Below are 19,627 nucleotides of genomic sequence, written 5' to 3' on the forward strand. Positions count from 1 at the left end.
ACACAAGAAGACTTTTGATCAATATGGTCACGATTGTCGGGGCCCACAATCTGACCCCCAGACTATCTGACTGGTTCTATCTGTCATTTGAATGTTAATTTAAACATTTTGTGTTGTATTTGATTTTGGTTTTGAGTCACTTTGTGTTGAGAAAACAAAAGTGCTTAATTGACCAATCCCCATGATTCTGTTACTAGTCCGACATTAGTTTTGGGGAGTGTGGTTGTCAAGCTGTCAGGACTCTAGCTGTTACAACAGGTGTTGTTATGGTAGTTTAAGAGTGGAAAAAGTAAGTGGATCAGTTTACCCCCTTGATTTTTCTAGTTTGTCTCAGTTTACCCCTGACCTGGGGTAAAGTGAGACACGAGACCACTTTTTTTAAAACAATCATATTTTCACTGTCCTTCGTCCTAAATACATTCTGATAATTTCCATTGCTAGAAAACATCCTGAATTAATGGAAAATGTGTAAATTTTACTGATAAATCATTTTAGCTCGCTTAGAGGGGAGCAAATGTAAAAAGTGTCTCACTTTACCCCACTCTCCCCTACTAGACATTTAAGGCGATCCCATTTGAATTCCAGGCGACCCCACACGGGGTCCCAACCCCAAGGTTGAAAAAACTGCATTAATGGCTCTAACATTAAAAAAGTAGACAGGACCTACCTGCCTGGACAGGTTAACACTAGACCACTGTGGCTGTGGGGCAGCTGTGCTCACAGGAGGAATTTAACAATGTTTCCATTTCATGGTTTTTATGCATCTGTATCTTCTCACTAGTTATTGTTTTCATAACGTTCGTTTTTATGCGGAGTGAGCGAGCGAGCGAAAGAGAGAGAGCGCGTGCGAGAGAAAAGACACAGGGCAGCTACCGTTTTACGTGGCTACGAGCAAAAACTGAAAGGAAGTGGTTGGAAATGAAGAGAGAAAAACACAAAGAATAAACATGTAGCCTGTTCAGGAGACGTTGACCTGTCCTCACGACGTGAGGGAGGGAGGACCGGAGGGTGGCTCTGGCTCACAGGTTAGTGATGAGGAAACGTCACTGTCAGCTGCATCTGTCAGCTGCTGCTCCACGCAGACACCTCACTAACTTTATTTTGTGAGAACAAACGGTGACATGTGGATATAAACACCGCCATTTATAATGATGATTGGTTTTAACGTAACGTCACGTAATTAATCAATGAATGCGCGAGTTTCTGAACGAAACGGAATCGATAAGGGAATCGTTAAAGCAGACACGCACACGATTCCAAGAATTGATCCAAGCTGGAACCGGTTCCGAAGAGGAACCGGTTTTCGACACCCATCCCTAGTCCTCACTGCAGGCGGCCCCGGTTCGAATCCCGCGCCGAGCGGCCCTATCCTGTGTGTCACCCCCCCCCCCCTCTCTGCCTCCCATTTCCTGTCACTCTCTGAACTATCCTGTCGATTAAAAAAGCAAAAAAGAAAGCCCCCAAAAATATCTATATATTAAAAAAAAGAAAGAAATATCCGAAATCATAATAAACCACTGCACTGTGGAACATTTCATCCATATAGAGACAAAACTGAGAAAAAAAGAACAAATTGAAACTCAATCTGATTTCATAGTTGCTTAAGAAAAAGATGATAATAAAGAATGAACAAAACAGAAATCAAATGTAAATACAATGTCAATGACAATTTCCTGTAACTTCACACCAGGTCTTCCTGCTCCTCTGTGTCTTCTGTCTGTGCTGCTGTGGTGACGTCCTCATTAACAGGACAAGAGTCCACCTGATGGACAGAGGGGACAAAATGAGACTCATTCATGAAACCTGCTGCACAATCACATTTTATCACTGGTTTCTTCAGTTAAAATATGAGTTCACTTCAGTTTCCAGAGCATTGATGAGTCAAGTTGTGATGATGTTGATGTAGAGTAAGTTCTGTTAGTGTTGTAGAGCCTCTCTGTCTCTCACCTCCATCATCTCTACAGCTTCCTTTGGTTCAGGGTTTGAACACAGAGTTTTCTTTTTCCTGGATTCAAACCAACAACAACAAACACAAAATTAATAAAACCAAAAATTACAGTTTAAAGAACAAAATCATTAAAGAGCCTGAGTGAACTGATGGATTTTTATAGTTTTACCTCGTCCACAGATTCACAACAACCAGTGTGATCAGCATCAGGACCATCAGAGTCGACCTGATGATGTTCATGATCATTACTGATTCAGCTGGAAAGTGAGAACAACAGACAGGAGATATTATCATTGAGGTTGATGAGCTGTGGTGCAGTAAACAGGTGTGTGATGATGAATGTGCACAACTCACGTGAGACAACAAAAGTCAGATTTAAGGTGGACTTCTGACGTCCTATTGTGTTCTGGGCTTCACAGGAATAATTCCCACTGTGTTCAGGTCTGAGGTCAGTGATGGTGAAGATCTGTCCTGAAGCTTTTGGTGAGTCTTCATCCTCCTTGTACCAGGTGTAATTAGCTGCTGGGTTAGCATCACTGCTACAGGTCAGAGTCACTGAACTGCCCTCCACTATCTCAGCAGAGGGACTCACTGACACAGAGGGAAGCTTTGGAGCATCTGGAGGAGGGAACATGAAGATAATCTATTATTACTGTCATTCATGACTTTGATGAATTTCAAGACGTAGTTTGTACTTACAAAGGACGTCTACAAACAGAGATCTAGAGTTGATCCGTCCATATTTATTCTCAGACTTGCAGTGGTAGGTCCCTCTGTCCTCAGAGCTGATGGAGGAGAAATAATAAACTCCTTCTGCTCCTTTAAAAAGAGTTTGTTTCTCCTTGTACCAGGTGTAATTAGCTGCTGGGTTAGCATCACTGCTACAGGTCAGAGTCACTGAACTGCCCTCCACTATCTCAGCAGAGGAACTCACTGACACAGAGGGAAGCTTTGGAGCATCTGGAGGAGGAAACATTAACAACATAGTCAACAGTCATGTGTTTGGCAGCAAAAGTAACAATATAGCTAGAAAATGTTCTGGTTACTAATCAGCTTCATATGTATTTTATAGTAAACTTTCTCTCTTACATTTTACATCAATAGAGATGGTTGTTGACATCCAAATCCCCATTTCATTCTGAGCTACACAATAATACTCTCCAGACTCAGAGGACTGGATGGAGCTGAAGACAAACTGTGGTTGGTCACTGAGATGTTTCCATGTTTCCTTCTCCTTGTACCAGGTGTAATTAGCTGCTGGGTTAGCATCACTGCTACAGGTCAGAGTCACTGAACTGCCCTCCACTATCTCAGCAGAGGGACTCACTGACACAGAGGGAAGTTTTGGAGCATCTGGAGGAGGAAACATGAGGAGAAGTCAACTTTAACTGTCTTTTCACAGTAGAAGTGAATATGATGTAGTTGATAGTTCAATCAGACAACTCTGGAATGAGAAGAAATCATTTATTGAGCATAAGCATAGCAAGCTGAAGCACAGCATGGATAGCATATTCTTGAGCATGGTTGCAGCAGGTTTGGCGTCAGGCTCTGACTCATATTCGTTCCCTGAATGATCTGCCTTGCCAGACATTTACAGGGAATGAAGCTGACCCCCCACAAGGGATCAAGAGACAGAGCCCACAGGTGGATGCTGGGGAGGTGGTGGGTTTGCAAAACCTCATGGGCAGCAGGGCAGCAGAAGCAGCAGCGGCGTAGCAGCAGAAGCATAGCCAGGAGCGAGCAGGTGAGCTGGGAGATTTAAATAGCCCGCCCTATCTGGGCGAGGAGAGCATGTGACTGATCAGCTGATCAGGATGGGCGCGGCTTGAGTCGTCTGCCTGAACTAGCTTCGCAGGCTTCGCATCATTTTATACAGAGGTTGATCCAGTATGAGACATAAACTGTGTAGTGGGAGGTTTTAGTTTGACATTGTATTAGTGACACTGTGGAGTAAACTCACACACTGGAGGAGAGCGGTGATCCTCACATCCTTTAAGAGCACAGGAAAATCTGTTGTTATAATTATCAGAGACTCTAATGGAAAATGTTTCCTCCTCCATCTTCTGTTCGTTCTTGTACCAGACAAATGAACGACCATCAGCTGCTTTAAAACTGCTGTGACACTTCAGCTCTACCTGGTCTGATGATCTTTCCACCAGCACCTGGAGGTCTGGATCTGTGAAGAAAGAACAGACATGAACTAAACTAGAAAAGTACAAACACAGAGACAAATAAAGATTCTCAGTCGTCAATGACTTGAACCAAACTGATAAATATTCCAGTGAAAACGTTACCTCTGACAGACAAAGTCACTCCAGGATCCCCTGTCCAGCTTCCACCTTCTTGGTTTGTTGTAAATTTAAACCTGTAAACAGCTGAGTCTCTCTCTCTCAGGTCTCTGATTGTCAGAGTGCAGCGTTTCCTCTCATCACAGTGATTCTCCACACGACCTCTATAATCTGAGTCTGTTGTCAGATCCACAGCATCACGTTTACTCCCTTTATTGAACCAGAATCTTTTCTGAACTGTAGTATAAATGTTGTATGGGTAAATGTATGTGCAGCTCATTTCCACTGTTGATCCTTTAGAGGCACAGATGTGAGTGTCAGTGTAAATCACTCTCCAGTCACTCTGACCCTGTATCACTGTAACACAGAGCACAGCAGAAACCACAGTCAGACTCAGAACAACACAGAAGTTTTATGGAGCTAATTCAACATATAAACCTGCTACATGACTAAAACACCTCTCATGGTCTCTTCCTTTTTATTCACTTTAAAACTCATGATGTAAATAATTTTCTGACTGGTTGATGTTGTTGCTGTATTAAGCCACAGTGAACAGACATGGAGACGTCCAAACAGAAAACCTGTGAGCAGTGGCGCCGCCAGGATTCAATTTCAATGTACGCACAGAAACGGCCTACAACAAATAGCCTACAACAAATTGGGGAGGGCAGGGGGGGGGGGGGGGGGGGGGGCAGGCTCTACAAACACTGGTACGCTTATCATGCCACGTAGCAATGGGACTCATCGCTCATTAATATACCGCACAAATGAAAATATTGTAGCGACCCTGCAGTAATGTTCTTGTTATGATGTGATTTCTGACTGACTGTGAATGTTTACGGGCAGGTAGCGTATGGTTGGATGAGAAACTTAGGGGCTGGGGTGAGTATGAGGAAGACCTGTGTGTGTGAGTGAGGAGGAGCAGAGGAGGAAGTGAGAGCTGTGAGATAAGTTTGTGTTACGTTGTTGTAGTTAAGTTGACTCGGACGCTACAATATCAATAACGTGTGCTTAACATAGACGTGGGACGCAAAACAGCCGCGGAGCGGATCATTTTCCTTTCGGTACCGTTAACCGATTGTGTCAGATGCGCCAGAGCGTGCACCTCTGTGCCAGGCTCGCGCTCTGCAGCGGTTTGTGTTTATTCATTTTAACTGAGCGCGTGAGAGATTAACACACACATTCACACAGGCTACACACACATACGGGCTACACATACCCACAGACACACAGCTGAGGGGCCGAGGCGCGGCACAGAGAAATGCGCAACTGGTGGTGTGCCCCCCCAGTGGGTGCTCAACCTGGAATCGGCGCCTCTGAGTCCATAATCGTGGTACAGACGAGTGAATTTGGAGCTAAAGAGAGGAGAGAGTCTTCACGTCCTGTCTGACTGCTGGTAGCACCTTCATTATCGCTGCTCTGCGATAAAAAAGAGATCCAAACCCACAATCACAAACACGCGTTTGTGATTGTGGGTTTGGATCTCTTTTTTTTTTTCTCAAATGCCTGCAAAAGGCTCAACTGTCTTTTTTTACATTTCTATACTGGACCGGGCGTAATCATCACATAGCGGTAGTGTAATAGGCGCCAGAATGAATGAAAAAGAGACAGATGACATGACGTAAACGACAATCACTAGCTTTTACGTTAGGCTTCCAGTGATTAACCAATCAATGAACTCAGCACGTTTAGCCTGTTACAAACAACAAGCGTCTTTATCACACCCCCTCAAAATAAACAAAATTGCTTCTTTTTTTTTCACCAATGAAAAAAGTTGTACGCACAGTGCGTACAGGATTCCAGCTGGCGGCGCCACTGCCTGTGCGTCTTAAAATTAATTTAAGTTTGTTTCCTCTGTTCACTCTGTGGTTAAGTTTAGTATTCATATACATCATGATGTATTCACACTTTGCTGCCACAGTATGTGGTCATATATGACGAAAGGCATGTAAACCATACATGGAGCGGAAAATTCACACTGACACCACTAAGTAACAAAATTAACTGACAACGCTTGGTTCCTTATTTTGAGCCTTGGTAGATGTTATCTTGTTTTTTTTAAACAGAACGTACAGACATTTGTAGATAAACTCTACAGTTACTGAATCCTTCAGATGAACCAGCTCTATTTATACAGTTCATTCAAACAGCACTATCCTCACTGTGTAATAACACTCACAACTTAAATGTTGAGCCTCAGATATGCGGATGCAGATGAGTTCATATCAACCATTAAACATGTAAAAACAACTACTGAAGAATTATTTCTTGACTCAAACCTGTTTTATCTTGGTCTGAGTGTGTTAAGTACAGTAAATGTCCTACAAAGTAAATGTAGATGTACAGTACCTGGTACAGTGAAAAGAAGGATGATGACAAATCCACTTGATGCTGCTGTTAAACTCATCACTGCTCCTCTCATCTCTCTGTGTGACTTCAGACACAATAAAACACATCAGCTTCTGAACAGTGTGTGAAAGAAAAACATCAATCTGATCAAAAACCAGTTCTAGTCTGACAAGAGAGGAGGGTGATGGTCGTCTGTGCACAGAGACCAGAAGTCAAGCTGTTAAAAGAAGATGAATAACTTCCTCTTTACTTTATAAATATTCATGAAGTCATGTTGTCGCCTTACAAACCACTGAGGAAGTCCTGAGAGGTAACGAAGAACTGAAGAGCAGATTAAAATTTAAGGTTTTACCAGGATAATCCTCATGAAATTCCTTAATTTGTTGTCAGTGTGGATTCAGGACAAATAGATCAACATCATTGGCGAAAGTGGACTCAGCTGAGGAAACGACAAATTCTGTAGATTGGACACGTCCAAACAGAAAACCGCTGGACCTGTGAATCATAATGCATCTTAAATGAACAGTTAAAGGTACATTGTGTAGGAATTGCTCCCATCTAGCGTTGTGGTTGTATATCGCAAGCAACTCTATCGTATTTTTCATGCTGCATTCACGTGAAATTGGGCAGACAGCAGACGGACGACAGCCATTGCACGTAACGGCATAAACAAGCCTCTATGTAAACAAGTGGTCCGTCAGCACCAGGCAGAACAATACACATGACAATATGTTGTCATGGCGATGTGGTATTGTTTTACCGTCTTTCTCTGGACTTCTGTGACTAAAATGACATCTGGTTTGTTAGCGACGGCCGTCTGCCCGACTGCAGGTGAATGCAGCATCAGTGTAACGCTCCATTCCTCCTCACTGCGTTACCGCGGTGACTTCTCACAGACGCCACCTCCACCTGAGCCGACAGCTCCGTTGTCTCCTCTGAGTTTCCGTGGTTTCCTACCGTCACGCTGCCACTGAACGTAAAAACATGGCGACACCACATGGCAGCAGCACCGAGCTTACCCGCTCCATGGAGATTCAGATTCAGATTCAGCTTTATTTGTCCTTTACAAGGAAACTTGTTTTCACCCCCCGTAAATAACACACAACCTCAAGATACATAAATACATACATTACATCACCCACCCATACACATTAAACAGGAACACACATTTAGTGACACAATCTATTTAGTTCTGTTATAGCAGAGGGGATGAAGCTTCGGTTGAACTTGACCCTCTTCCAGGTCAGGGACCTGTACCGGCGGCCAGATGGAAGCAGCACAAAGTACAGGTTTAGGGGGTGACTGGGGTCCTGGGTGATGGTGAGTGCTCTGCGTGTTATGGCTATGGTGTTGAGGTCAGAGAGGATGGGGATGGGGAGGCCAATGATTTTGGCAGCTCTGTGAGTGATTTGTGTCAGTCTTTTTGTGTTGGGGGATGACAACATATTGAAGAAACAGGAGGAGCAGTAGAGGAGGATGGGCTGAATTATGCTCTTGTATAGTAACAGTAGGAGGTGGGGGGCCACTGAGAGAGCCCTCAGTTTCCTGATGGCAGAGAGTCTTTGTTGGCTGCGTTTATGGATGTCATGGATGTGTGATTCAAAGGTGAGTTTATTGTCTATAATGAGTCCCAGGTATCTGAAAGTATCTACCACCTCTACGGCTTCTCCGTTGATGCTGATGGGGTTGTGGGTGGGGAAGGGGGTTGACTTGCCTGTGCTGGGGGAGGTGATGACCAGTTCTTTGGTTTTAGACACAGTGGGCCCTAATTTCTTGGCGCAACTCACGGGGGCGCAGCGAAGCGAGCCCTGACGCAGCTGGCGCAGTGGCATTTTCCTCCAGTGCAACAAGGTGCGCAGCGGATTCGGTAAATTGGCAGACTGCTGTGCGCTGAGATGGGAGTGGTGGCGCAGCAGGGGGAGGTGTCGACAGATTCGCCGTGGCGCAGTGACAATTTGTTGCCGATAGACCGCGCGGAGAGTGCGCCGAAAGCTCGCCAGCTCCAACCTGGTCTAGTCTCAGCGCAAGGCGAAGCGCAGCCAGCGCAGTGGCAATTTGACTGCCCAGCGCGCAGTGCGCCCACGTCACCAAGACCTCACAGGCAGATTTCCACACTTCCAGGCACATTTAAATGCAATTAATAATAATAATAATAATAATCATCATCACAATAACCCCTATTTATTGTATCTGAATCAGCACATACACCTATATCTATATAGATTGTCCCGTCACACTGATGGCAGATCAAAGGCATGCGTAATGGAAACTCAGCCTGACTGAATTAACACAGATGAAACCAGGGAGGGACTGAGACAGCCGTGGATGTCCCAAGAGCAGGTGTTGACACTACACACTGTGCCGTTGCAGATGATCAGCTATTTATTTATTTATTTACTTATTGATTTATTAGGGGCCAGCGCCGCATCGTCACGCGACCATAACAAATACAACTGAAAACAAATAAACTATCATCTCTCACAGCAAACCACAATCAGCCTCGGCACCATAGTGAGCAGATATTAACATCTCCCATCTCAGGTAAATTCTAAAGAAAAAAGAAAAAGAGAGACGCTCCGCGATGCCTCCGTTACGCACAGCTGTGTTTATGTTGTGATCTGTGCACACGTGTTTAAATATAGGTTACTAAATATGAGTGTCTTTATTAATGGAAAAGGGCTGTGTGTGTTTTGTTTTTTGTTTTTTTTTACTGGGCAACAGCAATCTGTCAGAGCAAACATCAACCTCCTCCCTCCCAGACTACTTTTGCACCATCAGCCCGTGAGGTCTGTTCGCGTGACCGGACACTGCCAGCTTGGACTCACACCCCTTTTCCATTAATAAAGACATATTTAGTAACCTATATTTAAACACGTGTGCACAAACAGCTGTGCGTAATGGATGCATCGCGGAGCGTCTCTCTTTTTCTTTTTTCTTTAGAATTTACCTGAGAGGGGAGATGTTAATATCTGCTCACTATGAGCACTATGCCAGGCTGATTGTGGTTTGCTGTGAGAAATGATAGTTTATTTGTTTTCAGTTTTATTTGTTATGGTCGCGTGACGATGCGGCTCAATAAATCAATAAGTAAATACATAAATATAGCAGATAATCGTGTAGTGTCAACACAGCAGTAATCCATCCTCATCTTTCATCTGTGCAGCCTTTGATGTGTCATAAGTGTGACGGGACAATCGATAATAGATGTACTGTCTATGCTGTAATCTGTATGTGCTGATTCAAATCTTCTCTTCCACGGTGAAATCAAACGTCCGCCTTGCGCGCGCGGCGGATTTAAAGGCGAGGAGAGGAGCTCATTTGATTGGTGAAGATCTGACTCGGCTGTGTCAAACCCACTCCACGCCTTCTCTCCTCCCTCTATGCCATTTGCGCCGGTGGGAGGGAAGTAGGCGGGATGCGCTCCGCTGCGTCTCGAAGCAAAATCGCAATCTGCTCCTGGCCACTCCCCGTTGGCGAAGCGAAGGCGAGGCGCAGGGCAGATGCGCCTCGCCTGCACCTAGTCTACCAAAGTAGAGCCCAGTGAGGTGCAGATGGTTGTCAGAGCACCACTGTGTGAGGTGAGAAATGGAGTTCTGGTATTCTGTGAGTGAAGTGTCTAATAGTCCAACTACGACAGTGTCATCTGAGTATTTGAGATATGTATTTGTGGGTGAGGGGCTGATGCAGTCATTAGTGTAGAGGGTAAACAGGAACGGGCTCAGCACACAGCCCTGTGGGGAACCGGTGTTGGTGATGGCGTATGATGATGTCACGCTGCCCACTCTGGTGGATTGTGGTCTGTTGCTGAGAAAACTGTGAACCCAGTGGATGAGGAGTGATGGGATGTTCAGGTGATGGAGTTTCCTGATCATCAGGTGGCGCTGGACGGTGTTGAAGGCGGAGCTGAAGTCAATGAAGAGAAGTCTGGCAAAATTACCGGGGGTTTCAAGGTGTTGGAGGAGTGAATGAAGGAGGCATGCCACAGCATCCTCTGTCCCCCTCCTCACTTTGTATGCAAACTGGTATGGATCCAAGTGTTGTTCAACAGATGGGAGGATGATGTCAAGAACCAGTTTCTCCAGGCATTTCATCGGAATTGAGGTTAGTGCAACTGGACGGTAGTGGTTGGGCTCTGAGGGGCGGGGTTTCTTGGGCACTGGGATGATGATGGATGTTTTCCACAGGGTAGGCACTGTGGCCGTCCTGTAGGACTCAGAGAAGAGGGAGTGCATGATGGGGGCGAGCTCCGTGGCACACTCATTCAGCACCCGCCCCTGGATACCGTCTGGCCCTGGGGCCTTGCCAGGTTTACATCGGCCCAGCTGCCGACGTACATCCTCCTCCCTAAAAGGAGCTTGATGCTCTGGCTCCGAGAGGGGGAGGGTCTCCAGCAGCGCTTCACACTCCTCTGAACAGTCCATGGTGTCGAAACGGGAATAAAAAGTGTTCAATGACTCAGCAAATGTTGTAGGGTCATTTATTGCAGCTGACTTGGGTTGTGGGTCCAGGCCCGTGAGTGTTCTCACCTTCTGGAAAGCTTGCCGGAATGGAGCTGAATTCTAGTTCCAGTTTTTCTTTGTATCTGAGTTTTGCTTTGTAGATTTCATTCTTTATCTGTCGTGTTATGAGTTTAACTGAAACCCAGTCCGGCTGTTGAAATGCCATCTGCTTTTCCTTAAAACGGTGCTTGATATGTGGTGTAATCCAGGGTTTTGAAATATATGAATGATATGAACGGCTAATTCAGAGCTGAAAAGAACACTTCAGTTTGGGGGTGATTACTGATTAATGAAAAACATACTTTTGAACGAAATAATCGATTTTCATGAACAGCAGAAGTTACACAATGGACCTTTAAGACATGTGAAATTTACTTTGTCATTTCCCCTATTAACTCTGTGGTCAGTTTGCATTTTAGTGTGAATGCAGCATGTATCATATTCACACAGTTCTACTGTGATAATAGATAAGGAAGGGGAGGTCACTGTGAACCATACAAGGAGTGGAAACATCACACTGAGTAAAATTGGTACAGTGTGGTTCCTTATTTTGAGCCTTGGTAGCTGTTCTCTTGTTCTCTTAAATATTGAGGTTCAGATATGTGACAAAGAAACTCATGTGTTGTATGATTTGCATTATGAGGTCATTATCAGCCATTAAACATTTAAAGCAACTAATCTCTCTTGACTCGAAACTGTTTTTATCTTGGTCCTTGTGTGTGAACTAAATGTCTGACAAAACATCAATCTAATAAAAAAAAACAGTTCCCGTCTGACAAGAGAGAAGGGTGATGATCGTCTGTGCAGTGTATTGAGCAAAAGACAGAAAGAATGTGTGAAAACAAGAGAGACTTACTTCCTCTTTACATTGTGAATATTCATGAGCCAGTACAAGTCTGACCTACAGTCATGTTGTCGTCTTACAAACTACTGAGGAAGTCCAAACCCAAATGCAGAAAAATGATGTCAGAGGTGGACCGCTGGCTGCATGAGGAACTGGAGGGTGACAAGACGCTCAGGAGGAGGTTCAGGAAGGTCACCCAAGACCCCTGACGCTGGAAGGGCCCACATGTCGGCCAGGGATGTAGACTCAGCAGAGGGGGGCAGAGACCCAGCTGACAAGAAACTGACTGGACAGGAGTCGGGCTCACTGCTGGCTAGACACTGGAGACAGAGGCCAGACAAACCAATGGCTGAACTCTGGAGGCAGGAGTTGAAGAGACTCTGAGGACGCTGGGAACTTGGGACAGCTGGGCATCAGGTTGGAGACAAGAAGGCGAATGTTTTCATGTAAACTTACTGTATTCTAAGTTATTATAGACATTGGTGAAATTAAGTTATTAATACAGTAATTTCTCGCTATTCATTGTTTTTCTTTGTTCATGAAATTGCTTTAATTTGTTATAGTAAGCTATTACTCATTTCTCATAAATTGTGAGGTATAAATGATGTATGAATTCTGCAAGAGCATCCCATTTTCACCGTCTGATTTGCTTACTTAATCATGTTTCAAATTTGTCTCTGTATTATATGCAAGTGGCTTAGTGATATTGTCTCTACACCATGATTGATTGTAAATGTAACAGTTGCAAGGGAGTATGTTCCTCATAAGCCTTGGCTTCTTACCTATCCTTTTCGTATGTTTGTCTGTCATTCATACGAAATAAAAACAATCAATTAATCAATCAGAAACCATGGGTTGTGGCTAATCTGAGTTGGGGATTTGAGAGGATCACCGTTAGGGATGGGTATCGAAAACCGGTTCCTCTTCGGAACCGGTTCCAACTTGGATCAATTCTTGGAATCGTGTGCGTGTCTGCTTTAATGATTCCCTTATCGATTCCGTTTGGTTCAGAAACTCGCGCATTAATTGATTAATGACGTTACGTGATGTTACGTTAAAATCGATCTTCATTATAAATGAGGGTGCTTAGTGTTTATATCCACATGTCACCGTTTGTTCTCACAAAATAAAGTTAGTGGCGTGTCTGCGTGGAGCGGAGCTGCTGACAGATGCAGCTGACAGTGACGTTTCCTCATCACTAAACCTGTGAGCCAGAGCCACCCTCCAGTCCTCCCTCCCTCACGTCGTGAGGACAGGACAACGTCTCCTGAACAGGCTACATGTCTATACGTTGTGTTTTTCTCTCTTTATTATAACCTCTTCCTTTCAGGTTTCGTCGTAGCCACGTGAAACGGTAGCTACGCCCTGTGTCTTTTCTCTCGTGCGCTCTCTCTCTTTCTTTCTCTCTCTTTTAAAAACGAACGTTATGAAAACAATAACTAGTGAGAAGAATACAGATGCATAAAAACCATGTAATGGAAACATTGTTAAATTCCTCCTGTGAGCACAGCTGCCCCACAGCCACAGTGGTCTAGTGTTAACCTGTCCAGGCAGGTCGGTCCTGTACAACTTTTTTAATGTTAGAGCCGTTAATGCAGTGTTGTCAACCTTGGGGTTGGGACCCCATGTGGGGTCGCCTGGAATTCAAATGGGATCGCCTTAAATGTCTAGTAATTGATTTAAAAAAAATTAAATAAACTTATTATTTTTCACAATCTTAAACAACTATTTTCTTTATACATTCACTTTCTTGAATATAAATCAAGATCAAATAAAATGCAGCATATACAAATATCTGAGCTTGCTCATCTTGAATGAGGGTCACCAGAAATTTGTGATGTCAAAAGGGGTCATGAGCCAAAAAAGGTTGGGAACCACTGCATTAAGGCAAACAAACCCATTTCTCTTTTATTCCCTCACCCAATGAGAATCGATAAGAGAATCGATAAGAAATCGAATCGATAAGCAATATCGATAATGGAATCAGAATCGCTAAATTCTTATCAATACCCATCCCTAATCACCGTCTTTGTCCGCTACGTCTCCTCCCTGGTGCTCTGACCTCCACCTGTGAGCTGGATGCTGTCGTAGAGAAACTAGAGATGGAGTGGAGAGCCAGAATGGAAAGTGGTGTCTGTGGTTCAGCTCCAGCAGGGACAGAGGTGGGATCCACTGGGACCCCTGATGCCACCACAGGAATGGCGTCCATTGTGAGTAGGGTCACACAGAGCTGCAGCCCAGCCAGAGTGGGTTGTGGAAGCTGGGACCCAGCCGGGGAGGGAACTAGAGCAGGAACTGGAGATGGCTGCAGCCCAGCCGCAACGACAAGGATGAGACAAAGTACAGGAAGGAGGTGAACCAACTGGCCGTGTGGTGCACTGACGATAATCTCTTTAAAGGTTGAATATGGAGAATGCTTATTAAAAGCTAATACATCCCTGGGGCGTTTAGAGGGGTGCAGAATGCAAAATTGCTTTCCATAAAAAATCATATTGAGTCTAAAGTAATTTAAGAAATTTTGATGGGTTCGACAATTACTTCCTGTTTACATCTGTCGTGGACATTTTTTGCTGTTTGCTGTTGGTGAATAATGAAATGAAGTCTTTGCCGGCCGACATGTTTTTATTTCCTTGCAAAGAAAGGTCAGTTCTAACCCGAACGGTGATGGTAAAGAAAAGACCAAGAGAAATGGGGAGACCTAACATTTATACTTGAGGAATGTCCCCTAAGGTGTGTTTCACATCCCTCTGTCTGCTGTGGGGGGTATTTCACACCTGGGGCATCCTGCAGGGTGAAGAGGTCTGGGTTAAATATAATATTTATTTATTCATATTCAAACTTAAAGTAGAGAGAAAACAAAGGAGACTATTATATATTTTAGATGAATACACACACAGCTCCCTCCTCTGACCATCAACAGTTCTGCTGTGGAGAGTTTGAGCAGCACCAAGTTTCTGTGTGTGCAGATAACGGAGGAGCTCTCCTGGACCAACAACTCATGCTTCACTGGCCATGAAAGCCCAGCAGTGCCTCCATTTCCCTCCACAAGCCGAGGAGAGTCAGAGCCCAGGTACCTATCATGTGCTTCTTCTACTGAGACACTGTTTTAGTGAATGCAGCAGGAAAGATAACTGGTGCCTCACCGCCTTCTGTCCTGGACATTAACAATACCTACTTAGTGGGAAAGGTCTGTCCTTTAAAAACACACACAAAAAAAACATTGCAAAGAAATATGCAAGAAATGTTCACGTGGAAGAAAGATAAATCAAATAAATAATTCAAATGTAATGAAACTGACTCACTTGGTGCTGCGTGAACCACAGAGTCTTTGTCCTAACTGCAGCAGCCATGGGTTTGAATCCGACCCACAGCCCCTTGCTGTGTTCCTGACCCCTCTCTCTCTCTCTCCCTAACCCTCCTGTCTGTCTCTACTGTCTTATCACAGTGAAGATGAATATACAATGAAATAACTTGGAATAAAACTAAAAACATGTTTGTTGAAGATATTTAGAAGAGGAACAGAGACAGTGCAAAAGGTGTAAGCAATAAAATATAACTCTTTATTGATACCTAGTGGCAGACTTTGGTTATGACAACTACATAAAAAAACATTTTTCTCAAATTGTGCATGTGAAGGAGCTAAATAAAGACATGCAACTTGAATTTACAATATACAGGAAATATATATGAGGTCCAGTTGTTGCCATGCAGAAATATTACATATAACAGGGAGTAAAAAAACAAACAAAAAACATACCGTACATACATCAGAGAGAAGCAAATGAATTATTGATCCTGAATTCGGACAACATTGTTTCATTAACAAGACCCACAGCCAAGAAAAAATGTTTCATCAATCACTGTTTCATTAAATCTAACCTTAGTTTTACTGCTGTATTTGCATTTCACAAGTGGAACTAGTTGTTACCGATTCATTTACAGAGAGGTTGAGAGAAGTGTGTGTTATTTCTTCACATTGGTGACAAACATGTTTGACAGTTTGAAATGTCAAATTACAAATAATACTGATCAATAATGAACTGTAACTTTGAAAACGTTTAACATTAAATTAACCGTTTTCACCTCTGCTTTGATGAGTGACCCTGGACACTTATAAATGAAATAGAAGATCATCTGCAAAGAAATAATGTCTTTGTGTCATGTGAACAAAGGAACAGATTTAAACTTTAATAGCTGCTAAAGAAAAAACATTTTTTAATTAAGAATGAACAAAACAAATAAACAAATCAAATCTAAAGATAAAGTCACTGTTGGACTGTCTCCTGTTTGAGTCCAGTGGCGTCATTTCAGTTTTAGACAAGGTATGGCAAGGACCAACCCGTCACCGGGGGGGTCCGGGGGGTATAACCCCCTGGCTGAAAATTTGTGCGCAGTGTAAATTGAAATGCAGCAATCTGGTGTGATTTGAGAGCAAAATCACGAAGCTTTCTCAATTATCACTATCAATGCTATGGATTGGATGATACTCACAATACCCCACACAAGGGTTCACAATAAAACGTATTTATCTTTTGAAAATAAATCATTAGTGGGGTCTGAAAAAGTCAAACAGAGCTCTGGTACCTGATGTAACAGTGTGATAAATAATTTCCCAGGACAACTCAAGCTTTTCCAGGACATTTGACACTTTTTCTCAATTTCCATGTGTTTTCCATGACTGGATAACCATTCCAGGTTTTCCAGGGCGCGTGGGAACTCTGACTCACCTTCTACAAAGATTTTTAACAAGTATTTTCTTGTTAAAATCCATTTGTAAATAATCTCTTAAAACAAATGAATAGGCTATTTGAAGTTTATCCACTCCGTAAAAGGTGTCTGTATCCTCTCTTAATTGCCATATCTTTTGTGTCAACAAATTATTGCCAACATAAGTTTATTATTATTATTTTTTATTATTATTATTATAAGTTTAACATAGTTTTTAAGTTTATTCACTGCTAATCTACAGTAGGCCACATGTTTCTACAGTAAGAACAGCAAATTCAGAATAAATTAAAATCTGGAAACAAATTAAAATTGAGCTTGCTTAACTTGTTTGTCTCATTTAGAAGTTTTTGTGATTTGTGACAAGATAAACAGCCTCCACACTCCACAGACAGCTGTCATTAGCCTGTTCTTAACAAGATGACTGCAGCAGCTTCACAGTGTTTCTCAAATAAGAGCTTTCATTTACTGTGCTCTAAGTAGCTAGTTTTAGCCAAACAAGCACTGAAATATATGACTCATATTTATGCATGTAGAATAAGTGGTTGGCTAAGTTGTTAGCAGGCACCACTGGGAAGTCATGTTGATGGCTTTATAACTCACGAAGGTTTTAGTCGCTCCACATTCACGTCTGCAGCACATGGAGTTATACAGTGATGCAGCGGCGTGCACTCGTACACGCGCTCTCACAGACACAACGCACGGCGCGAGGCAGCCCCGCCCCTCAGTGAGAGACAGAGAGAGAGGAGCAGGAGCAACAGCATGGTGTTCAGTGAGAAAGAGGCAACACTATCGCGAATCGGTCAGAGAGAATTACAACAGGACACTGTAGCTACTACGCCGTCCCGGTACGCCGTAAAAAGTCCCAGTACGCCAGAGGTTAAAATCTATAGGCTACGTGCCAGTAGGCTACTCTGAACATTTTCTACCAAAGTCAAGGTATGGCGAGTCGCGAGTGCCATACACCGCCATACCCAAATGACGCCACTGTTTGAGTCCCACCTTTACTTCAACAGTTATTGAAACTATTTACACTTTAAGTTATTTACAAGGATGAAGTTCAGGACGTGTCATTAGTTCACATTGTTGACCACAAATGTCATCATTTTACAATGGTCAACTATCTATATTATATTTGAGTGGATGCACAAGCTATTAGTAATAGACTTTTATTTTGAAACGGCTTCATATCTAGTGAACTGCACTCTGATTTTGTTGCTCCTTAATTAAAAGCTGCATATTTACATCCTCATATTAATAAATCATGATAAACCACTGAACTGTGGCACATTACATCCACATAGATGAAGTGATGAGAAAAAAATTAACCATTTAAACTTTTTCTGTATTCATAGCTGCTACATGAAATAATAATACTTCCTGTTTCCATCAGGTGAGTCCCACCTTTACTTCAACAGCATCTAAAAACATCACATCAAACCTGTGTAAAGTTACAGTTGTAATTCTAAATGTGGAGTCTGCATGTTATTGATCTGTTGTTATTGAATGTGAGAGGCTCTGACCTGACTGTAACTTCACACCAGGTCTTCCTGCTCCTCTGTGTCTTCTGTCTGTGCTGCTGTGGTGACATCATCACAATCAGGACAAGAGTCCACCTGATGGACAGAGGGGACAAAATGAGACTCATTCATGATGAAACACAATCACATTTTATCACTGGTTTCGTCAGTTAAAATATGAATTCACTTCAGTTTCCAGAGCATTGATGAGTCAAGTTGTGATGATGTTGATGTAGAGTAAGTTCTGTTAGTGTTGTAGAGCCTCTCTGTCTCTCACCTCCATCATCTCTACAGCTTCATTTGGGTCAGGGTTTGAACACAGAGTTTTCTTCTTCCTGGATTCAAACCAACAACAACAAACATAAAATTCATAAAACCAAAATTTACAGTTTAAAGAACAAAATCATTAAAGGAGTCATCACCTGGTTTTTTATGTATCCAATCCCCCTTAAATGGCTTTGAATCAGTTATTAAAACTTATTGGAAACATTTTTTTTTTAAATTCAAACATAGAGCTTGTTCTTAGTGATGCGCGGGCCGGGTTTTTTTCCAACCCGCGGGTCCCGCATCTATGAAGTATTCTGACCCGCCCCAGCCCCCCCCGCACCACCGCATCTATTTTCACAACCCGCCCCACCGCTATTAAACGTCAGACAGCGGCTTTTTTTACTTTGAAAGGGCAGACAGAGGTGCTGTGTTGCCGGTAGCTTGTCAGTGTGGAGCTTGTGAGGAGTGGGAGAGTCACAGTGCAGCGAGTGCAGCAGCCGCCGCGGCCGCCGCCTCTCGTCCTCCCCGGTCTGCTCTCAGTGAAACCAACCCCGCTCTGCTGATGCTCCCAGCCGCCGTCTCATCCGGTTCCCTCACACCTCCGCCGGCTTTCCCCTCAACATCAGCGCGGCCCTGATAACACACTCTGGACTTCATCATCAGTTGTTTTAATGACCCGCCCCGACCCGCATCGCAAATAAAGTAAATAGTTCTTGACCCGCACCGCCCCGCCCCGCGGGTTGACCGCGGGACCCGCGGGCTACGGGTCAGCCCGCGCATCACTACTTGTTCTGACACTTTTTCATATGGCAACTTTCTCTCGTGAGAATAAGCGCGAGGTTTTGACTGGTCCGGATGTTCATTGTATTAATATGTAATGAGGCGCGCATTGATTGGACGCAGGAAGGACAGAGCCGGTGGCTGACCCAGTGGGCTTCATGCAGGCTGTATTGGAAACCGCATACTATGCTGCTCTCTGTCATGTACCGTATATAGCCTAACTTCATCAAATAAAACAAAATTGTATCGGTTCATTGTAAAACATGTATTTATTGATGCAAATGTGGTGATTTCTGTACGTAGGCTACAGAGCCCCGGTGCAAAGCTGCTGCTGCTCTGTGTGAAGCTTCACTTTTCATTCAAGCAAACTAATACGACTGCCACAATTGTTAGATTTCATCAATGAG

The sequence above is a fragment of the Trachurus trachurus genome (assembly GCF_905171665.1).
Source record: "Trachurus trachurus genome assembly, chromosome: 1".
Taxonomy (NCBI): domain Eukaryota; kingdom Metazoa; phylum Chordata; class Actinopteri; order Carangiformes; family Carangidae; genus Trachurus; species Trachurus trachurus.